Source organism: Giraffa tippelskirchi, chromosome 12 (assembly GCF_054371585.1).
Source record: "Giraffa tippelskirchi isolate mGirTip1 chromosome 12, T2T-mGirTip1v1.2.pri, whole genome shotgun sequence".
NCBI lineage: Eukaryota > Metazoa > Chordata > Mammalia > Artiodactyla > Giraffidae > Giraffa > Giraffa tippelskirchi.
This window is the reverse complement of record NC_137286.1, coordinates 50,600,110-50,626,967: the sequence shown is the minus strand read 5'-3', so window position 1 is coordinate 50,626,967 and position 26,858 is coordinate 50,600,110. Positions and strand designations below refer to the sequence as shown.

General features: G+C 41.7%; 1 long non-coding RNA gene across 1 annotated transcript in view; it reads left to right on the top strand.

Moving 5' to 3' along the window:
* The window catches only part of LOC145529801 (uncharacterized), a 69,412-nt gene that overhangs the window by 10,651 nt on the left and 31,903 nt on the right, over positions 1 to 26,858 (top strand). The window contains exon 2 of the long non-coding RNA XR_014071359.1: positions 23,456 to 23,519. This is a non-coding gene — a long non-coding RNA (uncharacterized LOC145529801). The remainder of the gene's footprint in view (positions 1 to 23,455; positions 23,520 to 26,858) is intronic.

The following is a 26,858-nucleotide window of genomic DNA, read 5'->3' as shown; positions in this document are numbered from 1 at the left end:
TGTAGGGTATTGAATATGGGTTCCCTGAGCTATATAGTGGGGTTTCCCCAATGGCTCAGCAGCTAAGAATCCGCCTGCAATTCAGGAGACACAAGTTTGATCCCTGGGTAGAGAAGATCCCCTAGAGGAGGACTTGACAACCAACTCCAGTGTTCTTGCCCAAAAGGTCCCACGGACAGAGAAGCCTGATGGGCTACAGTCCAAAGGGTCGCAAAGAGTCAGACATGACTAAACAACTGAGCATGAGCTATATATCCATTCTGTTAATATGTATAGTAGTTTGCGTCTGCTAACCCCACACTCCCACTCCATCCCTCCCCCACCTCTCGTCCCCCTTAGCAAATAATGTCCGTTCTCTATGTCTGTGAATTCGTTTCTGCTTCATGCTGCTGCTACTGCTGCTAAGTCGCTTCAGTCGTGTCCGACTCTGTGCGACCCCATAGAAGGCAGCCCACCAGGCTCCGCCATCCCTGGGATTCTCCAGGCAAGAATACTGGAGTGGGTTGCCATTTCCTTCTCCAGTGCATGAAAGGGAAAAGTGAAAGTGAAGTCGCTCAGTCGTGTCCGACTCTTAGCGACCCCATGGACTGTAGCCTACCAGGCTCCTCCATCCATGGGATTTTCCAGGCAAGAGTACTGGAGTGGGGTGCCATTGCCTTCTCCGTTCTGCTTCATAGATAGGTTCATTTGTGTCATATTTGAGATTCCATATATAAGTGATAGGGACTTCTCTGGTAGTTCAGTGGTAAAAAAAAAAAAAACTGCCTGCAATGCAGGAGACATGAGTTCAATCCCTAAGTCGGGATGATCCCCTGGATAAAGGAATGGCAACCTACTCCAGTAATATTGCCTGGGAAATCCCATGGGCAGAGGAGCCTGGTGGACTACAGTCCATGGGGTTGCAAAAGAGTCAGACACGACTTAGGAACCAAACAAGAATATAAGTGATATCATATGGTATTTGTCTTTTTTAAATTTTTAAAAATTTATTTATTTGTTTTTCGCTGTGCTGTGTCTTTGTTGCTGCGTGGGCTCTTTCTCTAGTTGTGGTGAGTGGGGACTGCTCTCCCATTGTGGTGCACGGGCTTCTCATTGTAGCGGCTTCTCTTGTTGTGGAGCACAGGCTCTAGGGCCCTTGGGCCTCAGATGAAGTAATGCTATTTGTAATGCGAGTAAAGCTAGGGCAACATGAGAGGAATTCGAGATTATCACACTAAGTGAAGTAAGTCAGGAGGAGAAAGGTAGGGGCTTTGCTGGTGGCTCAGTGGTAAAGAATCCACCGCCCAATGCAGGAGACACAGGTTTGATCCCTGATCCAGGAAGTTTCCACATGCCACAGAGCAACTAAGCCCATGCACGGCAACTATTGAGCCTGTGCTCTAGAGCCCGGAAACCGCAACTACTGAAGCCTGCGTGCTCTAAGGTCTGTGCTCCACAGCAAGAAAAGCCACCACCATCAGAGGCCCTAGCATCACAGCTAGAGAGTAGTCCCCGCTCTCCGCAGCTAGGGAAAAACCCACACAGCAGCGAAGACTCTGCACAGCCATAAGTAAACAAATAAATAAATAAAATTTACTCTTTCCCGCCTCTTCATTGGTCTTTCTTAACGTAATGAAACAAGTTAATTGGATTTATACCCTGGAAGGAAGCTGACACAGTCAGTAGCTCGGTACACAGGTTCTGGATCTACACCCCCTAAACTGGCATCCTGTTTTGGCCATGTTCAGCTGTGTGACTTTGTTTCTGTGCCTCATTTTCCTAATCTATATGATCGAGATGAGAATAGAACCTACCTCACAGTGTTGTTAATACATATTGCACAGCATTTAGATAAGTGCCCCCAAAACTGTCAACAATTCATTTTCAAAGTTGCAGTCACATCCAATTTTCCCACCTCCTTGAAACTGTACCCTAAGAACCTTCATAATGAAGATGGCCATGGAGATAATAACCTTATACTCAGTGCCTGTGATGTATGAGCATTATCCAAAGGGCTTCGGATACAATAATACCACATTTAATTGTTATAATAAATCCCCTGCTGTATACATTGGCAAACTATATACTGAAAAATAAGGAAACTAAGATTTAAAGAATTTAAGAAATTTGCCCAAGATTACACACATAGTAGATTACGGAGCCAAGACTTGAAATGGGTTCTCTCCAACTGTAGATGTGTTTTTCCACTTGGATAGAGCTTGTGGTGTCCTCCAACTGTTTGCTTAAACATTTACAGACAATCTTATGGTATATTTCACAGATAGGTAACCCCACCTAGCATGAATTTTTCTTTTTAATTTCCTGAGCACAACCTCATTCCCCATGGTTTCAGATTTGCAGCTAGACAGCCTATCTTATTACAGCTTTCTTGCATCACAGAAAGACAGAGGGAGAAAACACCAAAATGAGCCTTCAGAAACAAATTTATTTCATGGAAAGAGGTTCATTTTCCCAGAAAAGAATAGAACTGCCTGTGCCTGAAGCTCCTGGATTGTAGGCAAGCTAAAAATGTCAAAGATTAAAAAAAGAAATCCTTGGCAACAACCTCATCAATCAAGCAATGAGGTCTTACCAGTAAGTTCCTGAGAATCAGATTGAGAATTATCCATCAAAGAAGCCACTGTCAGTTCCCCACATTTAATATTCAGACTCACAGCTTTCCTGCACGTGCTATAGTTTAATGATCAGGGAAAAAGTGACCCAAAGACCCCAGCATGTATTTTCTGTTTCTATGTCACAGATGCTAACCCACCCTCCAGGTCTCCACAAAGCCCCCACCCGGAGGGGAGCTTGGTCTTCACAGAATCTGCACCGGCTCAGAGCCCTGCTTACTAGCCAAGAAACTTGGGGAAATGCTGTTGCCTGAAAGAACCACAGAGGAGCAGGTGCAGAGTGGGCACAGTCATGCCTCCTGATGAATCCCCATGGTCTGAAATGATTGGCCAGGTCTCAGGTCTCTGTTTTGAGAAAATACTAGGGAAACCAGTAGATTTTTTAAATTAATTTTTTTAGAGAATGGTTGCTTTACAATGTTGTGTTAGTTTCTACTGTACAGCAAAATTAATCAGCCATACATATGCATATATACCCTCCTTTTTGAATTTGCTTTCCATTTAGGTCATCACAGAGCACTGAGTAGGGTTCTCTGTGCTATACAGCATGTTCTCATTAGTTATCTGTTTTATACATAGTATCAATAATGTATATAAGTCAATCAGTTCAGTTCAGTCGCTCAGTCGTGTCCGACTCTTTGCGACCCCATGAATCGCAGCACGCCAGGCCTCCCTGTCCATCACCAACTCCCGGAGTCCACCCAAACCCATGTCCATCGAGTCGATGATGCCATCCAGCCATCTCATCCTCTGTCGTCCCCTTCTCCCCTGCCCCCAATCCTTCCCAGCATCAGGGTCTTTTCCAATGAGTCAACTCTTCGCATGAGGTGGCCAAAGTATTGGAGTTTCAGCTTCAACATCAGTCCTTCCAATGAACACCAGGACTGATCTCCTTTAGGATGGACTGGAATCCCAGTCTCCCAGTTCCTCCCATCTGCCCTCTCCCCTTCTTGGTATCCATACATTTGTTCTCTAAGTCTGTGTCTCTATTTCTGCTCTGCAAATAAGATCGTCTATACCATTTTTCTTGATTCTGCATATATGCGTTAATAAGATATTTGTTTTTGTCTTTCTGGCTTTCTTAACTCTGTATGACAGTCTCTAGGTCCATCCACGTCTCTACAAATGATCCAGTTTTGTTCCTTTTTTTGGCTGAGTATACTGAGTATGCTGAGTATACTCCATTGTATATATTAATATGTACCCCATGGAAGTCAATAAATTTAATTTAATTTAAAACTTAATGGACATAGCCATTAAAAATCATTTCCCAGTATAGTGTTCATTTGGCCCCACAACTCTTGGGGTAGATGCTATTCTCTCTGTCTTCTAAATGAAGTGGCTCTGTCCAGGGTGATGGAGCAGTTGAGGACGTCGCTAGGGTCCGAGCCCAGCTGAGTGTCTCTGAAGCCTCTCCGGTTGCTACCCTGTGCTCAGGTGCACCCGGTGCCCGTTTGAGCGCCAGCTGTTTGCCAGGCACTGTTCTGGGTGCTCAGAGAATGGAAACAGGACAGCCCCTGAGAGACGGGACAAACAAATAGGCACATCAAATCCTCCACAGTGACTGTCACTGAAGGGCACTCAAATTTGGTGCAAAGCAGTGACACCGAAGCTGAGGCCTGAGCGAGGACCAGAAGTTGGTCCAACAAAGGCAGTGTTCCAGGAGGGCTTTGAGCCCAAGACCTCAACCTGAGCAGTCTCCAATCTGACAGCCAAATAATGTTCCTCTCCTATTTAGGGCTCCTGGGACTCATTTACTTCACATTTTCACAGTGTTGGACAAATATTTTTAAAAGAACCATTTTTTCCTAGGAAAAAATATATAGTACACATATAGTATGTGTATGTGCATTTATGATACATATTCATATGTTTGTGTCTATAGACATGTAGAAATAGAGATGTAGATATAGATACAGATAAACTACATACAGAAGGACAAAGGAGCCGTTAAATTCATCAACTACTAGTTTTCTTTTAAAAAAAAAACTTTTTATTTTGTATGGTGGTATAGTCAATGAACAGTGTTGTGATAATTTCAGGTGAAAACAAAGGGATTCAGCCATACATTTACATGTATCCGTTCTCCCCCAGACTCAGCTCCCATCCAGAGTTCACGTGCTATCACACTGAGCAGAGAGCTCCACGTGCTATACAGTAGACCCCATTGGTTATGCATTTTTGAGCACTATTTTTCCATGTGGAACCTTAGCTAGTTTTTTCAGTTATTCAATTATTTCCTTAAGAAACACTTAAAATGTATTTGCTGAGCATCTATGCCAACCTTTGTGCTAAGCAGTTGAAGATACAGCAACAAAGAAGACTCCATTCTCATGGTACTCACATTCTACTGGGGGAAGCAGATGTAAGTAAACCTAAATAAGCAAGATACTTACAAATTAAAGTGAGGATTATAAAGTAAATAAAGGGATGAGAAAGAGGAAAACACTAAGGCCCACCTTAGGACAATGTCTGAATCGTCCTCTCTGAGGAGATAATGTCTGAAGTGAGACCTGGCAATTTCAAAAGCACTCGAGGTGGACAGGATGACAAGGATTAAGTCTAGAGGCAGAAAAGAGCTCTTTGTGTTGATGCTCTGGCCTTCAACCTTGGCTGCCCGTTTGATGACCCTAGAGAACATTCTAAAAATACCAATGCCCAGGCTTCACTCGAATGCTTGGTATTTTTTCAGTGTTCCTGGTGATTTTAAAGTGCAATTAGATTGAGTATCACTGTGGTAAAGGATCAGAAAGGAAGCCAGTGCGTCTGATGCACAGTGAATAAAGGGCATGTGTGCGTGCTGAGTCGTGTCTGACTCTGTGCGACCCCATGGACTGTAGCCCACCAGGCTCCTCTGGCCACGAGAGTCTCAAGGCAAGAACACTGGAGTGGGTTGTCACAGCCTGCTCCAGGGGATCTTCCTGACCCAGGGATGGAACCCGAATCTCTTGCATCTCCTGAATTGCTGGCAGATTCTTTACCACTGACTCATTGGGGAATAAAGGGAATTGAGGTTAGATAAACACACAACTACAAGTCTGTGCAGGACCTTGTAGACCCTGGGAAGAAATTTTAACTTTATTCTAGGTGTGAGGGGAAACTGCAGGAGCATTTTTCAGTATCATGTCATTAAGTGATTTCCATTTCTATAAGATCACTCTGATTACAGAATGGAGGATAATAGAGAGTACACTGTAGAGCCAAGGGTGGAAGGAGGAGGACCAATGAAAAGACCATCATGGCTGTTCAGGCCTAAGTGATGGTGGCTGAGATTGAGAAGGGGGAAGTAGAGATGGGAAGAAGTGGATGAGCTCGGGCTAACTACCTGGAGTTAGTTCAAACCTCACAGGTTTACAGCATGGTCCTCCACAAGCTCCAGGGTTCTCAGGTCACCTGTACTTCTAACCAGCTGGCTGCCTATTTGGGGTTCCATTTCCTTTCAGGTTTAACAATTTGCTAGAACAAATCATAGATCTCAGGAAAACATTTTATTTGCGATTTTATAATATAAGATACAAATTAAGGCCAGCCAAATGAAGAGACACATAAGGTGAGGTCTGGGAGGAGCCCAAAGGTGAAGTTTCCATGTTTTCAGGATGTGTCACCCACCTGGCACATCAATGTGTATCACAAATCAGGAAGCTCACTCATGCCCTAGTGCCCAGAGTATTAAAGAGGGCTTCATTATATAGGCATTATGGATTGAATCCTTGGCCACAGAATTGAATTTACTCTCCAGCTCCCCCATCTTCAGAGATTGGGCTGATATCAGATGGCTCAAGGCCCCAGCCCTCAAATCACATAGCTGTCTTCCTGGCATGGCCAGCCCTTGTCCTAAGTCATCTCATTAGCATAGAATCAGGTGTGGTCTAAGAGACCCACCATGATTAACAAAGACAGTCCTATCACCTGGGAGGTTCCAAGGGTTTAGAGAGTCCCAGGAATGGAGACGAAGATGAGGCAATTCTTCATCACTGGAGTGGGGCCACTTACTGAGCTAGAGAGGCATAGGCCTGGTGAAGGTCATGGTATGAAATCAGGTTCTGCATGTGTGAAGTTTAGATTTCCAATTAGACAGTCCCATAGAGATGTCAAGTAGGCAGTTCAATGGATAAAAATGACCTCAGGGATGAGATTTGGGCTGTAGATATAAATGCCATCATCAGCATGCTAATGGTATTCAAAACCAGCAGCCAGGTTGAACTCACTTAACAAGTTGACATTAATAGAGAAGCTGGTCCAGGTGTAAGCCCCAAAGCAAACCAATATTTAGAGTTATTGCTACCTACAACCCTGCTTTTGCTACTGTCTCACCTTTATCTGCTCAGACAGCAAAAAATGCAAGTTTATCCCAACTGAGACAAGTTCAGTCTTCTATACAGTACACACAACCTGTTCAAAAGTCATGTATCCCAGGAGTAAGGCTAGACCATTCCCACAAGGGACACTGGACTCAAGCAGGTGAAGACCTACCTGTTTATTTTAGAATAAACAGACAATAAAATAAAATAAAAAACAGTAACTCAAAATACTTGAAATAACTCAGGATAAACCAAGACATGTTCCTTTCACCAATGTGAAAGTATAAAAAGGATATAAGATGTGTTTGTAATTTCAACAAGAGTTTGTAATTTCAACAATGAGTTTGTAATTTCTATTTATTGATAATAGCCACTTTCATACAGTAATTCTGACTAATTATACTGTTTGAACTTTTTTAAAAAGGAAAAAGTTGCTATTCCTTATTGAAAAGGAATTTCAAAGTTGAATTTTTTTTTTTTTGCAAATTTTAAAAGCTAACTACTGGAAATCCAGTAGAAGAATTACCCCTTGAGAGCAGTGCCAACTTAGGTCCCAGATCATCAGGGTAATATTCAATAAGATCTTCATCCAAAGCCATCCCAAGGGTGGTAATAATTAATAATGAAAAGAGCAGTCAGCATTCATAGAATTCTTATTATATGCAAACCTTGAGCTACTTCATGGACATGATTTTATCTATAATATTTTATATGTATTGAATGTATGTATTTAATTTTTATTTAATAATGTTTGTTACACAATAACCCTGAGAAATAGGAATTATTACTATCCCATTTTACAAGTGAAGAAATTGAGGCTTAAAGAGATAAAGTAACTTGCTTCTCTATAGTTTTTTCACCAAGGTAACAAGGCCCCGAAGGTAGTAAGCCCTGAAGCCAGGATACTAACCTAGTTCTGTCTGAAGATGAAGCTATAAGAGGTCCAGGAGTTAAAGGAGAGAGAGATAGTCACTGATGCTCTTAACCATGTCTTGGGTATGTGACTGCCTCACTGATGTGGGTTCTTTCTGATGGAAGTGATTTAATTCCATGTGCAGATGCTGCAGGATTTCTTTGCTTTCCCAGCAGGTAGGAGACAGAATAGGCAAGACTGACAGTCTCCCTCCAACACTGAGATGGCTGTTGTTGTTGTTTAGTCACTCAGTCGTATCTCACTCTTTGTGACCCCATGGACTGCAGCACGCCAGGCCTCCCTGTCCATCACCAACTTCCAGAGTTTGCTCAAACTCATGTCCATTGAGTCAGTGATGCCATCCAACCGTCTCATCCTCTGTCGCTCCCTTCTCCTCCTGCCCTCAATCTTTCCCAGCACCAGGGTCTTTTCCGATGAGATGACTGTTGAATGGATCAAATTCAACAATAGAATGTTGCAGTCCTTTGTTCAATATCTAGAGTGTTTATTTCAGGTGAATGCTTGTTTCCCTTCTTCCCGTCCTCGAGGTCTGTCTGGTTGAGAGGCACCCTCACTCTTACTCCTTGCTCTGGAAACTCATCACTGCTGTCGATGAATGGGTCAGTGGGCTGCTCATAGAGTTCAGGTAGCCAGCATTGTGCTGATCACCATTTACTTGCCGAACGCCAAGATACTGAAATGTCTAGACCTCAAGACATCAGATTATCTATAACAATTATTCCTCACATATTGTTATTCTATAAATACATCATAAATATAAATAGATTTTGTTGCTGTTCAGTTGCTAAGTTGTGTCCAAGTCTCTAGGACCCCATGGACGGCAGCATGCCAGCTTCCTCTGTCCTCTACTATCTCCCCGAGTTTGCTCAAATTCATGTCCATTGAGTTGGTGATGCTATCCAACCATCTCTCCTCTTGTTGCCCCCTTCTCCTCCTGCCCTCAATCTTTCCCCGCATCAGGGTCTTTTCCAATGAGTTGGCTCTTCCCATCCAGTGGCCAAAGTATTGGAGCTTCAGCTTCAGCATCTGTCCTTCCAGTGAATATTCAGGGTTGATTTCCTTTAGGATTGACTGGTTTCATCTCCTTGAAATCCAAGGAGCTCTCAAGTGTCTTCTCCAGCACTACAGTTCAAAAGCATCTGTTCTTCAGTGCTCAGCCTTCTTTATGATCCAACTCTCACATCTGTAGATGACTACTGGAAAAACCATAGCTTTGATTATACAGATCTTCATTGGAAAAGTGATGTCTCTGCTTTTTAATAAGTCTAGGTAGTATTTACTTATTATTAACATTATGAATGAATGATTTCTTTATCATTTCTATAGTAAAAGTTCTTATGTATTAAGTGCTTTCTATGCCTCAGGCTCTTTGCACAAATTTTTTTATTTAAACTTCATAGCACTCAGCGTGGTAGATCTGGTAATCCCCTGCAGAGAGTCAGAAAATTTGTCCAAGGTCACACACTGGCAAGGCTGGGATGTCTGAATGTGCGTCCTTTCTCATATAAATTCTGCCTCCAGTACACTGGGTATCAGTCCCTTAGCCCCAGGCATTGTTCAGAAGTATTTGTTTATCACTGATGTCAGTCTGTGTCATCTGCATTCTGGCTTAGCTGCAGGTAATAAAGATCACCCACACATTTTATTAAACTGAATACATTAACATTATTTGAACAGCCGTTACCACCCAGTGCACTGATACAGAGATAGCCTCAGCAGTTTATTGACATGCATAGAGTTCTTTGCCTCCATGCTAAGCCATGTCACCCTGACATGCTTTTGCATATTTAATTTTTTGAAACTCATGTGTCTGTTTTTATCATTTTTCTGCTTCCTACCTCACTGTTAGATTGTAAGCTGCCATGCACATCCTTCTGATGTTCTTCTGCCTGCTTCTAGAGAAGAACTACTGATATTTTGTGCCTGATATTTCTTTATTTGGGTAGGAACTGTCTTGTATTTTACTATTTTTATCAACATCCCTGGCCTCTATCTTCGAATGCCAGTAACAAATCTCCTTTCCTCCCCAGTCAGGACAATCAAAAATCTCTCCAAAATATACAAATAGCTCATACAACTCAGTATCAAAAAACAAAAGCAATCCAAAACTGGGCATTTGGGTTGTTCCCATGTCTTGGCATCAACACACAATTGACTTAACAAGTTGCAGTGTATATATATACAATGGAATATTACTCAGCCATAAAACAGAATGAAACATTGTCATTTTCAGCAGCATGGATGGACCCAGAGAATAGTATTCTTACTGAGGTAAATCACACAGAGAAAGACAAATACTATATGATATCACTCATATGTAGAACCTAAAGAGTAACACAATTTTAGAGTTTTTTCAACAAGACATTTCGAAACAGCAGGATATAGTCCTTTTAATTAATTCCCCAAAGAAAGTGAAGAATTCTCACATACAGTTTTTTCTTGAAAGACTTCTAGTCTAACTGGAATTAAATAGCTAAAAATTAAAATGTATCCATAAAGAATATACATTATAATAACCAAATAATGCATCCATTGTTATACAAATAATAATACAGGTCATTATGCTATAAATATGTTAAAGAGCCAACAAATATTGAATGATTAAATAACTTAATTTACTTGTATAATAAACTGATAAATGGAATAAACATAGATTATAGACACTCAAAAGTGGAAAGACCTTAAAAATTGTTTAGATACGTTTGCTAAATTTTTCTTTTAATATACTAAGCCTTTTCACAAAAAATACATTTCTTAGGATTTTTTTCAAATAATTTTATAATTTTGCATGATGTACAATAAAGAGGTTATTTTGAGTAAAAACATTTTGTATTAGATCAGTGTATTGTCAAGCATGGTATTATGAACTTTATTTTAGTAAAATATTTAATAATATTACAAAATTATTTTTTCACTTAGATATTCAACCATGTTTAATTAACTTTAATTATATTAGAGAACAAGATTAGCCAACAAATAATTTTCCTAATAAACAATTTTTGTCATATAATTTGTATTTGGTTTAGAGACTAACTATATATAAATTTTAAAGCTTAATTGAACTATACTGTTGTATAAAAAATAAAACAGAAACTCCTTGTTGTTCTTCTAGGCAGAGAAAAAAATTTTTAAGTTAAAAAATAATACAAATGAGCCTATATACAAAATAGAAACAGATTCACAGACATAGAAAACAAACTTTTGGTTACAAAAAGGGAAAGGAAGTGAGGAGGATAAATTAGGAGTATGGTGTTAGCAGGTACAAACTACTATACATAACACAGAGGAGCATCCAGGATTTACAGTATAGCACAGAGAATCATAGCTAATATCTTATAATAACCTATAATGGAACATAACCTGAAAAAAATAACTGAATCCCTATACTGTACATGTGCACCCCTGGAGGAGGAAATGGCAACGCACTCTGGTATTCCTGCCTGGAGAATCTCGTGGACAAGGGAGCCTGGCGGGCCGCAGTCCAGAGTGTCGCAGAGTCAGACACGACGGAAGCAGCTTAGCACGCCTGCATGCACACTTGAACTAACTTAATATTGTAAATCAACTACACTTCAGTTTAAATAAATGTCTCCAGACACTGTGTCAAATGTCACCTGGTAGAGGGAGAAGCAAAGTCACCCCCCGTTAAGAACCATGTTTTAGGTGTGTACACACACACACACACACACACACACACACACACACACACACTTACACCTCTAACGTGTTCCTCTTAAACAATGCTATTTAAAGAAGGAAACAGCCAGTCATCTCTTTTAGACACAAGCACAAAGTTAAATTAGATAAACTCAAGCAATGTTGTGAGGAAACCACTCTGAGTACAATGTAGGAGCTTTAAGCCCACGAAGTCTGTGACATGGTTTTCTGCTCAGGGATCTATTTTATTTTATATAAATCTTATTTTTAATTAATTTTTATTGGACTGTAGTTACTTTACAATGCTGTGCTGGTTTCTGCTGTACAGCAAAACTGAATCAGCTGTAAGTGTTGGTTTATCCCTCTTCTTTGGATTTCCTCCCCATTTAGGTCACCACAGAACACTGAGTAGGGTTCCCTGGGCTGTGCAGCGGGGTCTCCTTAGGCATCTATTTAAACGTAGTGGTGTATGTACATACATATATATGTCAATCCCAGTCTCCCAGTTCATCCCACCACATCCTTTCCCTCCTTGGTGTCCATACCAAGTTTGTTCTCCACATGTGTGTCTCTACTGCTGTTTTGCAAACAAGTTCACTTGTACCATCATTCTAGATTTCACATATATGCATTAATATATGATATTTATTTTTCTCTTTCTGACTTTCTTCACTCTGTGTGACAGTTTCTAGGTCCATCCATGTCTCTACCCAAATATATACATTTTATATTTCTAGCACACTCTTCTGAAGAGCTGAGGTCCTCAGTTAAGTGACCATACAAAAGAAAATTTACTACATGTATCATTAGGGTGATCATGATCATGCTCCTATCATGTTACTTAATAGTCAGTCTGCAAAGAAAATTATTATCTCTAAATCTCCACTTCTCCTACAACTGAGAAATCCTAGAACATTTCCATTCTCCCTGAATCAATACTTCTGTTAATTTTTTTTAAATGTTACTGTAAAATTTACGATTCCATCTCATATATTTGCCCATCTACTCATAAGAACTACCTGATTCATTGATTCTTCTCTGCACAGATATTTTTACCTACTCAAATTCTAATTCTCAGACTTGCCCTGAGAATGTCTGTGAGACAAACAGCATGACGGTCTCCATCATTTAGAAACTTGCTGCCAAAGTGCATTTTCCCTGCTGACAGAGGCATTCCAAAAGAATCGATTTCTCTCTCATAAGAACTTGGTCAATTTTTTCCTGCTCTTCAGATGTCATCTTGTCAAAAATGAAGCCACTAGGAGTTATTTATATATGCAGCTGTTTTCACTATTTAGTTGTCTGGGGTTGTTGACTGGAAAATAAATCCTTATCAATAGTACTGATGGAATTGCCAGGTCATAAGATGTCCATGTTTTCAACTTTAAGATATGATACTATTTTGTTCTCTGAATAGCTGAACCCATTAGAAATGCCAACAGGAGTGTTTTAGAGGTATAGCCACTTCTTACACAAAGGGGTGTTTAGTTTTACTAATAATTTTGGAAATACTCAGACAGTAAAGAATCTGCCTGCAATGCAGGAGACCTGGGTTCGATCCCTGGGTTGGGAAGATCCCTCTGGAAGTGGGAATGGCTACCCACTCCAGTATTCTTGCCTGAAAAATTCCATGGACAGAGGAGACTGGTGGACTACAGTTCATGGGGTCGCAAAGAGTCGGACACAACTGAGTGACTAACACTTGGAAATACACGACATTGACATTCTTTGTAATCCATGGAAGATTTTTACCCATCTAAAGAATTTGCTGACAAACAGCTATGCTTCTACTCTCTGACCACTCTGCTCAGGGGATGTCACATCTGTCAATCAGTGGCTTGCATAAGTTCAAGCAGGAAGCTCCAGTATGACTGATCTGAATCTCTACCTCCTTGTTGTGCAAGAGTTTGCGGGGGAAATGGCTGCCCAGGAAACACTACATTTCCCAGTACCTAGACAGAACTAGTTCTTACCAAGGAGATATGTGCAGAAGTGATGTTGTCTCCTGCAGATTAAGGTGATTCAGACACACACTTGACTTCCACATAATCCCTTTCCCAGGCCATCAGCTGAATGGAAAGAACTCAGGGCACCTGGTGGAGATGGAAGGAACCAGGACCCTGAATAGCCACATGGAAAGCGTTACAGCTACTCTGGACTGGGAACTAAGAAATATATTTTTATTGTAAATTTTTATTTTATTGTAAATCCACTGAAAAAAATCAGTTTTAATCTGCCCCAGAAGGTAATATCATCCAAGTTAATACAGAAAACATGTGCAACTAAAAGAGACTTTGATTTATATGTGGGCAATTTGATTTAGCCCTTTTAATAAAACAGGTATACATATTTGTAGTTTTCAAGTTCATAGAAGCAGAAGAAAGGGCCAAAAGCTAGCATCTACTCCTTGGTATTTATCCAAAGGAGTTAAAAACATGTCCACACAAAAACCTGCACATGAATGTTTATAGCAGCAGCTTTATTCATAACTGCCAAAATTTGGAAGCAACCCAGATATGCTTCAGCAGGTGACTAGATAAATAAACTGTGGTACATCCAGACAATGGAGTATAATTCAGTAGTAAAAGAAATAAGCTATCATGCCATGCAAACTGTGGAGGAAGCTTAAATACACTTTACTAAGTGAAAGAAACCTATCTGAAAAGGGTACATACTACATGATTCCAGCTATGTGATATCCTGGAAAAGACAGCTACGGAGACAATAAAGAGATCAGTGGTTGTTGGGGGTTATGGGGGATGAAAGTCAGAGCACAGAGGATTTTTAGGGCAGTGAAACTAGTCTGTATGATACTATAATGGTAGATCCAGTCATTATACAAGTGTCCAAACCTATCGGACATGCAACAGCAACAGTGAGCCCTAATGTAAACTATGGACTTGGAGTGATTCAGTTCAGTTCAGTTCAGTCACTCAGTCGTGTCCAACTCTTTCGGACCCCATGAACCGCAGCACACCAGCCCTCCCTGTCCATCACCAACTCCCGGAGTTTACCCAAACTCAAGTCCACTGAGTCGGTGATGCCATCCAACTATCTCATCCTCTGTCGTCCCCTTCTCCTCCTGCCCTCAATCTTTCCCAGCATCAGGGTCTTTTCCAATGAGTCAGCTCTTTGCATCAGGTGGCCAAAGTATTGGAGTTTCAGCTTCAACATCAGTCCTTCCAATGAACACCCAGGACTGATCTCCTTTAGGATGGACTGGTTGGATCTCCTTGCAGTCCAAGGGACTCTCAAGAGTCTTCTCCAACACCACACTTCAAAAGCATCAATTCTTCGGCGCTCAGCTTTCTTCACCATCCAACTCTCACATCCACACATGACCACTGGAAAAACCGTAGCCTTGACTAGACGGACCTTTCTTGACAAAGTAATGTCTCTGCTTTTTAATATACTATCTAGGTTGGTCATAACTTTCCTTCCAAGGAGTAAGCGTCTTTTAATTTCATGGCTGCAATCACCATCTGCAGTGATTTTGGAGCCCAGAAAAATAAAGTCAGCCACTGTTTCCACTGTTCCTCCATATATTTGCCATGAAGTGATGGGACCAGATGCCATGATCTTAGTTTTCTGAATGTTGAGTTTTAAGCCAACTTTTTCACTCTCCTCTTTCACTTTCATCAACAGGCTCTTCAGTTCTTCTTCACTTTCTGCCATATGGGTGGTGTCATCTGCATATCTGAGATTATTGATATTTCTCCCGGCAATCTTGATTCCAGCTTGTGCTTCTTCCAGCCCAGTGTTTCTCATGATGTACTCTGCATATAAGTTAAATAAGCAGGGTGACAATATACAGCCTTGACATACTCCTTTTCCTATTTGGAATCAGTCTGTTGTTCCATGTCCAGTTCTAACTGTTGCTTTCTGAGCTGCATACAGGTTTCTGAAGAGGCAGATCAGGTGGTCTGGTATTCCCATCTCTTTCAGAATTTTCCACAGAAAAACATCTATGCCAAAGCCTTTGACTGTGTGGGAAATTGGAGTGATTATGACGTGTCAAAGTAGGTTCATCAGCTGTAACAAATGCACCTTTCTGATGGGGGATGTTGATAAAAGTGAAGCTATGCATCCATGAGGGCCACAGGTTTATGGCAAACCTCTGTACCTTCCTCTCAGATGTGCTGAAAACTAAAACTGCTCTAAAGAATAAAGTCTATTTAAAAATATGGGGACTTCCTAGGTGGTCCAGAGGTTAAGATGTCACCTTCCAATGCAGGGGATGTGGCTTCAAACCCTGGTCAGGAAGCTAAGATCCCACATGCCTTGCGGTCAAAAACCCATAACATAAAACAAAAACAGTATTGTAACAAATTCAATAATGTCTTTTAAAATGTTCCACATCAAAACAAAAAATCTTTAAACAAGTATATGAACTGAACTAAAGGGGGGAAAGTCAGAACCTCTAAATTTGCTCTTAGCCTCTCTTGGATCCAAGGACTTTGGGTCATGAGAGCAGTAAAGTCACTGGCCCAGTACTGAACACACAGTGGTACTATTAAATGTCAGTTTCCCTCATCTTCTCAGTTCCTAATCTCTAATCAAATAATGGATGCTACTCAGATTCTGGCATGATCCACTGGAGAGAACAGAGCCACTTACCACTTAATCAAAAGTGAAAACAGAAAAAGGAAGCCTCAATGAAGAGAAGGCACAGACAATTTTCTTGGCCACAAGTAGGCAGAAACACCATCTGCTCTTGTATGATTCTGCTGTTTTAGGGCATGCTTATTGATATGATTTTCATCATTTTACAATCATTTCATGGAAATAAAGCCTAGCTCACAGTTCTTTAGAAGGTCTGATGCTAAATCTGAAGCTCCAATACTTTGGCCACCTGATGCAAAGAGCTGACTCATTGGAAAAGACCCTGATGCTGGGAAAGACTGAGGCAGGAGGAGAAGGGGAGGACAGAGGATGAGATGGTTGGATGGCATCATAGACATAACGGACATGAGTTTGAGCAAACTGCAGGAGACAGTGATGGACAGGGAAGCCTGGCATGCTGCAATCCAGGGGGTCGTAAAGAGCTGGACACAACTTAGTGACTAAATAACAGCAACAACAATGGATTTTACTTTGTGTTTCATCATTTTAAAAAATAATTTTGATAATATGATTTTTCCAATTTTTCCAAAAGCAGTCCTTATAAAGATGCCACCTTATCCCCTTATTTTTCCTTCAATTGAAGGTTCTATTCCTGACCAATATGCCAGCAATTCAGTGTGTTTTTCTAATCTTTATTGTTTTTTTACTATGTGCAAAGTCATCATGCATATACTATGTAAAAATAAATTCAGATAATAGAGAAATGTAAGGGAAAATGGGATCATGTTATACATTTAGCTTGTCTGTTTTCTGGATTAATCTGTTTGTCTTGGGCATCTCTTCATGGACATCCTTCCTATGACAAGCACCCTCAGTACATTTAAAGACCTGAGATCTGGCTTTAGAGCTAGAAGTGAACAACTGATATTAATTCAGCACTCCTTCAACCCTGTCTGCCTCCTCATCCCAGCCCACTTCACATGGCAGGAACAGCCAGGCCTGGGGAACTCATCTGGGCGTGCTAAGTCGCTTCAGTCATGTCCAACTCTTTGCAACCCCATGGGTCATAGCCCGTCAGGCTCCTCTGGATTCTCCAGAGGAGAGTCCATGGGATTCTCCAGGCAAGAATCCTGAAGCAGTTTGCATGCCCTCCTCCAGGGGATCTTCTCGACCCAGAGATGGAACCCATGTCTCCTACATCTCCTGCATTGGCAGTCGGGTTCGTTACCACTAGCGCCACCTAGGAAGCACAGAAGGAACTCACTGGGCAGAGATGTCCAAAGAAAGGAAAGTTTTCCAATTTTTGTCATGGTTGGCTCTCCTATAAGAGATCCACAAGTCAATCTACAAGTAGCAGGAATCTACAAGTCAATACTGCCAGGGAGAAGATGCTAATTACTTGAACATGATGGCAGCACTCCACATGCAAAGAAGCCGTCCAGCAAGGAGCTTCTGGAGGAGTCTACTCAAAGATTTGAGAATGAAGCTAGGCAACAAGGCTAAGCCCCAGTCATGGGCAGGATGCACAGGTGTGAGGGTCCCTCCTGTACACTGGTCTTACAGCTTTTTTCAATCGTAAAAAATATTTAAATAGAAGCAACCTCTCCAGGAGACTGAAGTGGCAAACAGCAGCTGCTCTCAGGCCACTGTATTTCCTGGAGGTATCTGCTTCATTCCCTAAGATCCCTGGGCATTGGCCAGCAGGATGGCAAGCAGTGGCCAGATTGCCTGTTTCAACAGTGACACTGTGTGGCAGAACCAGCGAAAACAACAAAGATCCCGGACACCGTGGTTTTCCAGTTTTCTTGGCTGAAGATGATCCTACCCAGGAATCACACTGTATCCCAAGTGAGATGAGGAGAGAGGCTGGTAGGAAAAGAAAAATATACATCCTCACTGGAGGTTAATGGATGACCCAAGTTAAACATCAAAATAAGTATCTATCTCTAGACTTCCCTGGTGGCGCAGTGGATGGGTATCAGCCTGCCAATGCATGGGACACAGGTTCGATCCCTGGTCCTGGAAAATTCCACAGGCCACAAGGCAATGTAGCCAGAGTGCCACAACTAGTGAAGCCTGCACACTCTAGAGCCCGTGTTCTGCAACAAGAGAAGCCACCACAATGAGAAGCATGTGCACTGAAGCTACAGAAAGCCTGGGGAAAGCAACAAAGACACAGTGCAGACAAAAGTAATTTTAATAAAATAAATAAATAATTTCAAAAATAAACGTGTATCTCAAACTGATGAGTAAGAAGAACAGTAACTGCCTTCTGTTATATAATCCTCTGTAATACAGGCATGTGAAGTGTCATCTCATCGACTCTTCACAGCAAAACTTACAATTTGTTTTCATTATTTGGAGAAACCCTAAAGTCAAGAAAGTTAAGGAACTTGCCTGAGTTTACACTTCCAAGATATGCTAAAGTGGCTGCTCAAATCTAAAACTCTCTACTCCCTGACTCATGTTCTTTTCACAGTTCCAGAAAATAGGGGTAAATGAAAGTCACCACTGCCCCAACAAAGCGAAGGGAGAAGTCCCTCATTACATTTTCTAATCCATGCAGGTGTGGAGAGATCAAAAAAGACCTAAGAGATTCCACCAACCCAAGAAGAGCATCCATACCAACAGAGAATCCCAATGTCAGACATCACCATATCCAGCCCAAACCTTACAGAATATCTATGCATTTTTCACATCCAATATCCCACTGTGTCTGGTAAAAATTAATAGCAAAATATATCAATAATATTCTTCTTACTATCCCATGTCATAGTGATTTTCTGGGCACAATGCCCAGCTTGGTTTAATTTATCTTCATTAATTAAGCTAGAGCTTTGTAAAGTATGGTTGTTACATTAAATTGATGTGACGTAGCCATCTGCTACTAGCACAAGTGTGTGTGGCAATAGAAAGAAAGAGTTGTCACAGAGGAAATATTTATTTTCTATTACCTCTTCTAATAGCCCAACAAAACCAATGCAAAGAAATCTCATCCTGACATTGAATTCTTCTGTGCACCCGCCCCCTTCTCTTTGAGTCTTGGTCCCCAGGAGCTTTGATGGAACTGGAGATGTAGTAATCTGGGCTCAATTGGTTATAAGGAAGAAAAACACACCAAACTGGTTCATCTGCTCTAAAATAATCTTTTCTCAGTCTTCCTCCATAGGAACATAATGGGTTTAGAAAGTAGCAAGGGTCCAAAATTTCCATAACAGACACAATGTTAGTGAAATCAATCTCAAAGTTTAAAAGCTAAGGTGGAGCTGATGGAAATCAGGATTCAGGAAATGGTGAGTGGAGGTAGAAAGAAGAGGCATGAGAATAAACTTGTACAAAATGGGAAGAAAAGTGATACCATTGCAAATGAAAGTAGAGTCAGGCTGCTCACCTCTGAAAAGCCAATAAAGAGGCCAGGTTAGTGGAAAGGAAGCTTGCTTTATTTTTGATGCTGGCAACTCAGGGGGATGGGGGCAGACTCCTATCCAAAGACCAACTCCCCCTCAATGACAATAAGGGAGCAAGAGCTTTCAAGGGTGACAGAGAGGGCCTTCGTGCAGAAACAGCACAGTCAGCTCTGACAGTCATCTTGAAACTGGTCATCAGTGGTCAGACCAGTGTCATCTTGATTAAGTACAGTGAGTCTTCAGTTCCAGGGTCAGTTTGTTTCCACTTCCTTGAGGCCAGTTCTCAGAATTGTGGCAGCTCATGTCATGGCTACAGTCTGGTTAACACCCTTCCATGTGGCGGGGGTCCCCCATCTACAAGACAGCTCACAGGATATGGCTCAGAAGATTATCTATAGCTCTTGAGAAGGAACTAAAGGTCCTTGACTTTGCTTAATGGCTAAATTATTGCTATTAGGTCTCTTTTGACTGTTTTCCTTTGTTTCTGCATTTTCTCACTTCTCTGATTAAATTTATTCTTTGGCTAAAAGGCAAAAGGCAGACTGAGGACATGAAGGGGTAAATAGGGTCCTGCTCTGTTCTACCATTAGCAATTAATGGAATGAAAAGGTTGAAATGGTAACAATAGACGGGGGGAAATGATGGTATAACTGGAGGAGGCAGAGAAGATAGATAATAGGATAGATAGTAGTATGCATTTGTTACCTACTGGCTGCATAACAAACTACCCCAAAACTAAATGATGGCTTAGTACAACCATCATTTATTATCACTCACTCATCTGCAGATGAACCAGAGTTGAGCATATCTAAACTGGATCTGGCTGGATGGTTTTGTTTCTCCCAACTGGGAGAACTTTGCCCATCTTTTATCCTTCTGAGATGAGTAGACTAGTCAGGTACATCAGCATGAGGGCAAACTCACTGCATGGGCACTTTTCTAATCCTTGCTTGCATCATGTCTGCAAACATCCCATTAGTGAAAGGATGTTGTATGGCTGAGCCCAAAGTCAAAGGGTGAAGTGTAGAGGTGGGAGGATCTGCAGAGCCTGATGGCAGTGGGCATGGAAATAGGGAGGGTGAAGAATTGCAATCATTGGGGGCAGGAAAAATGAGTGGCAGTAGAAAAGAGTCAAATTATCATATAGGTGAATTAAAAACTCCCAATGCAGAACCGGAGCCAATACTCCACAGGATGGATGGTGTAGCAGCACAGGTCAAATTAACATTCAGAGAACTAAAAATTGAAGCAGAATTGTTTCCTTCTGGAGATCAGTATCAAGATGGGGAGGGGTGGGTTAAGGTTTATAAATCTTTTATTTGTTGTTTGAATTTTTAACTGTGTATAATTATTAAAGATATTTTTAATATTATTTATTTATTTGGCTGCTCCAGGTCTTAGTTGCAGCATGAGGATCTTTAGTTATAGCATCTGGAATCTAATTTTCTGACCAGAGACTGAACCTGCATTGGGAGCATTAAGTCTTAGCTGCTGGACCACCAGGGAAGTCCCCAAATATTTTATTTAAAAAAAATTAAAAACAGACACTGATAGCCATATACAATATAGCAGATTAAAGATTAAAAAGAGAGTCTTCCCCCTCAATAAGTTCACAGACTTGTGTGGAAGGTAAAGCTTCGACGAGAGACAATGCTGTTCCGCAGGAGAACACGGTGCTCAAGCAGCACAAAGGAGAAGGAAACTCAGTGCATTAAGGACGGATCAGGGAAGAGTCAGCAGGACTGAGGACTTCTGAAATGAGTCTTGAAATATAGGAGTTTGAGGACAATCTCTCTCTTACCCAAAATCTTTAGAATTGGAAAAACATGTGTTTAACACCATAGCTATCCTAGAAAGCAAAGAGGAGTACCCTTGGTGGGTGGGTAACTTGGTAAAATAGGAAACTACATCTCAAAATATGCTCAGAAAGCTTTGACACCACTTTTGGGCAAATATCCACAAGAATTGAAAGCAGACTCAAAGAGATATTTGCACACCTGTGTTTATAGCAGCATTATTCAAGACAGCCAAAAAGAGGAAACAACCCAAGTGTCCATCAACTGATGGGTGGATAAAGAAAATGTGGTATATACATACAAAGAGATATTATTCAGCCTTTAAAAGAAATCAAAATTCTGGCATATGCTACAACATGCATGAACCTTAAGGACATTATGTTAAGTGGATGAAGTCAAACACAAAAAGACAAATACTGTATAATTCCAATATATAAGGTACCTAGGGTCATCAAATTCATAAAACAAGAAATAGAATGGTGGTTGCCAGGGGTGGGGGGCCGGGGAGTTGTTTGATTGGTAGAGTTTCAGTCTGAGAAGATGGAAAAGTCCTGGAGACGGAGGGTGCTGATGGCTGCACAAGAGTGTGAACGCACTTAGAGTCACTGAACTGCTCACGTAAAAATGGTTAAAATAATAAATCTGTCCTATGTGTGTTTTACCCCAATTTAAAAAAGAAAGAAAACCAATAATGAAACTGGGTAGAAGCTACAGAGAGCTTCCAGGCTGGAGGCGTGGTGTGAGAGGACCGGGGCTGGGCAGAGGACGACTGTCACGAGGTAGTAAGGTGGAGCCCCAGGAGGGGCCTCATGTGAAGCACATGGCATGTCCCAGTGATTCGGGAAAGTGCGGAGTGCTCAGATGCAGAGGCAGGGCAGTACAGAGAGCTATCATTCATACTGAAATAAAACACCAAACAATACTCCACGTTCCCATGGCAACACACATGTTTGTGTAAACACATGAAAAAGGATCTGGAAGCTTACCACTGACAGTGGTATCTCTGGCGAAAGTAAAGGAGAATTTTAGCTGAATGTTTGGGGTTTTTAAGTCCAAGAATATATTTGTGCATTTACATAAGCACGTATTTATATACAAATAACAAGCTTGCTTCCCAGGTAGCTCAGTGATAAAGAATCTGCCTGCCAATGCATGAGAGGCATGAGACGGGGGTTCAATCCCTGGGTCAAGAAGATCCTCTGGAGAAGGAAATGGCAACCCACTCTGGTATTCTCGCCTGGGAAATCTCACGGACAAAGGAGCCTGGCAGGCTATAGTCCATGGGGTCCCAAAGCATCGACACGACTTAGTAACTCAACATGCATGCACACTCAAGTTTAGATGAGAAAAAGATGGTGCACTATTGTCTTTGTCTTTTTTTACTGAAGTATAGTTTCTATACAATATTATATATGTTACAGGTGTACAATATATTGATTCACAATTTTTTAATATTTATCTTTTTATTTGGCTGTGCTGGGTCTTAGTTGCAGGATCTTTAGTTGCAATATGTGGGATCTCATTCCCTGACCTGGGATCGAACCTGGGCCCCCTGCACTAGAGTGTGGAGTTTTAGCCACTGGACCACCAGGGAAGTCCCCCTTGCCTTTTCACTGGGAGACATATAATATACTGCTCTCCACCCTCCAATCCTCACACCAACACTGGGCATTTTAAGCTCAGAACCCTGAGGAGCTGCCAGCCTTCTCTGCCTCTGTCCTGCAGATATGTCCTGTCCATGCCACAGACATCAGGGCATCTCATCCTCTCTTGAACTCTCTCTTATTTTGATCAAGATTTTTTGTGAGAAAAGTGGAACTAGGAGTAAAGCAGGCTTCCGTCTTGACTCAACCACTTATTTACTGTTTCGAATTGGCATTTTATTTAAATCTCTGTGCTTCTCTTTCCTCATTTTGAAACTATTAATGGCAACAATGGCTGTTATCATAGGGCTGCTGCAAAAACAGATATTTAGGATAGTCTGCATGAGGAAAAAAATAGAAAAGGTTACCGAAAATACTCACAGATAAGTTGCAGATGGAAAGTAGCCTGGGTGCAATACTTCTTTCTCCAATTAAATTGTAAACTTGTCCAGGTATTGTCTCTTGCTTCCCCTGTGAAGCTTTTAGGCTTGTCTTCATTGGTTATCTCACTTCGGTATGTTATGAAATGCTTGTCCCAGCAGATGGCAGAAGAGAACTGAGTCAGAAAAATCATCCAGGGCATTTCAACAGGCACAGCGAACCAAGGTAAGCATTCACACCTCAGTGTACAGGCTGAAATAACTCTAGACCTTGATTTCCTGATCATCACTGATTTTTCCTAATGAATTTGGGTCTGGAAAATTATGAGAGCAGCAACTGTATCTAAAATACTTACTCAAGAACACTCATGGGCTTTCCGGGTGGTCCAGTGGTTAGGAATCATGCCTTGCAATCCCCGGTCCAGGAGGACCCCACATGCCGCGGGCAGCTAAGCTGCAGCTACTGTGCCCACACACCTTGAAGCCTGTGCTCTCAACAAGAGAGGCCACTGCAACAAGAAGCCCAAGCACCGCAACTAGAGAGTAGCTCCCACTCCCCACAACTAGAGAAAAGCCTGAGCAGCCGCAAAGAACCAGCACAGCCAAAAATGAAAGCAATAAATAAATAAATTATTAAAAAAAAAAAAAAGAACATTCATTCTCTGAGCATCTCTGAGATACTGGAGACACTCAGCGTTGTGTGTGCTCAGTCGTGTCTGACTCTTTGCGACACTTTGAACTGTAGCCCACCAGGCTCCTCTGTCCATGGGATTCTCCAGGCAAGAATACTGGAGTGGGTTGCCATGCCCTCCTCCAGGGGTTCTTCCCAACCCAGAGATTGAACCTGCATCTCCTGAACTGCAGGCAAGTTCTTTACCTACTGAGTCACTGGGGAAGCCTCTGGAGACACACAGATGAATACAAAATATTCCCTGCCCCCCACCCCCACCCCCAGGGAGTTCACAGTTAGCTGAAATCAAGCAAGGAGATGACAGCTTGCATTTTGCCGGTCCAGTCATGACAGCAACTGTTTGAATGTGATAGGATACCAGGTTTGGGTTGCCTGCTTCACACCATCTTAGAGACATGGATGGCTATCTCTCCCCAGGCCCACTGTCTCCAGCCAAGTCCAGCTCATCATCTCTGGCCCCAGTTACTGCAACCACCTCCTAACAGAACCCCCTTCTAGTCCCAGTCTTATCTCAAGCTCATCCTCAGGGTAAGCTTTCTGAAACACAAATATGATTCTACACGTAAAAAGATTCAATGGCTCCTCACTGTCCTCATAATGACCCCCATACATTTCATCTTCCTTATAAGGCTTTGCATGATCTGACCTCTGCTTTCCTCTGCTGCTTCATCTCTCTTCCTCTCCCCTGCAATGTATCAACCCAAGAAATTACTTTCAATTTCCCAAATGCTTTTTATTTCCTGCTGGTCTGAGCCCAGGTTGTTTTTCTCTCTGCCTTAAATACCTTAAAACTAAAACCCAGGAGGGAAAAAACAGCTAAACTCAAGACTTCCTTGGTGATCCTGTGGTGTTGGAGAAGACTCTTGAGAGTCCCTTGGACTGCAAGGAGATCAAACCAGTCAATCCTAAAGGAAATCAGTCCTGAATATTCATTGGAAGGACTGATGCTGAAGCTCCAATACTTTGGCCACCTGATGCGAAGAACTGACTCCTTGGAAAAGACCCTGATGCTGGGAAAGATTGAAGGCAGGAGGAGAATGGGAAGACAGAGGCTGAAATGGTTGGATGGCACCACCGACTCAATGGACATGAGTTTGAGCAAGCTCTGGGAGCTGATGATGGACAGAGGAGCCTGGTGTCCACAGGGTCACAGAGAGTCGGACATGACTTAGCAACTGAACTGAACTGTGGCTAAGACTCTGCAGTCCCAGTGCAGGGGACCAGGGTCTGATCCCTGGTCAGGGAACTAAGATCCCACATGCCGCAACTAAGAGTTCACATGCCAAGATCCTGCATGCTGAAAATAAAGATCCTGCTTGCTGAAAATAAAGATCCTTCATGCCACAACAAAGATTAAAGATACCACGTGCTGCTGCTAAGACCCAGTGCAGCAGAAATGAGCTAATAAATACATATTTCAATAATACTTTTAAAAAACCCATTCCCTCTGACCAGCTATTCTACTTAATCTGGCTAACTAGTATTTATCGTTCAGGTCTCAGATTAGATGCTATTTCCTTTGGGAAATGATCCCTGATAGTACAAGACTGGATTGACTAACCCTCCTGGATACCCCCATCCACCCTCTGCTTTCATTTTTGTAGCATTTGCCATATTTCTTTATACTAAAAATGTGCATATATTCCCCTGACTACTCTAAGCTCCTTGAGGGCGAGGATTCTCTCTTGTAACGTATCCACTTTTCTTGGCAGAGTTCCTGGTACACAGCAGCACACAATCAAAATAAATTGAGTAGATGAATAAATCATAAAACACAGTTGACACCATTGAAGGAACCATAAGATTCTTAGGATATGAGATTTTAGGAAAGCAGATCTTCCTGTGTATGCCAGCCACACTTCCTTTTCATCAAGTTGCCAACCATACATGCTCAAGACAAGTTGTTTTGAGACAGATAGTCAGAGGCTTGGTGAAGATGGTTTAATCAAGCTTTTCATCTATAGGAAAGAAGTTCTATAAACTTAAAAAAAATAAAAGCAGGACTTCCCTGGTGATGCAGTGGATAGGAATCGGCCTGCCAGCGCAGGGAACATTGGTTTGATCCCTGTCCCAGGAAGATTCCACATGCCGCAGAACAACTGAGCCCACATGCTACAGCTCCTGAAGCCCACGCACCTAGAGCCTGTGCTCCCACAACAAGAGAAGCCACTGCAAGAGAAGCTCCTGTGCTGCAACTAGGGAGTGGCCCCTGCTCTCTGCAACTAGAGAAGGCCCGCCTGCAGCAATGAAGACCCAGTGCGGTCAAAAATAAATAATAAAGAAGTAAAGCAGTGTCTACATGTTTAAAAAAAAAAAGTTGCAATACAAAAAAATTATAAAATTATAAAAAAGAATTTTTTTTATAATTTATAATAAAATTATTTTGTTAATGTGTTAAAAAATAAAATAATAAAAAGCAAAGCAAAGACTTTAACAAAGAGACTACTCCTCATAGTTTCCTGCATGGGTTGAGGGAACACACAAGGCTTGGTAAAGGAGACTGACTAGCAATGGTGAAAAGCTATTACCACCCCCAGGGCCTCTTGAGACAAGAGGAGGAAATATTCCTTAAACAACTGGAAATAGAACTGCCATATGACCCAGCAATCCCACTGCTGGGCCTACACACCGAGGAAACCAGAACTGAAAGAGACGCATGTACCCCAATGTTCATCGCAGCACTGTTTACAATAGCCAGGACATGGAAGCAACCTAGATGTCCATCAGCAGACGAATGGATAAGAAAGCTGTGGTGCATATACACAATGGAATATTACTCAGCCATTAAAAAGAATACATTTGAATCAGTTCTAATGAGGTGGATGAAACTGGAGCATATTGTACAGATTGAAGTAAACCAGAAAGAAAAACACC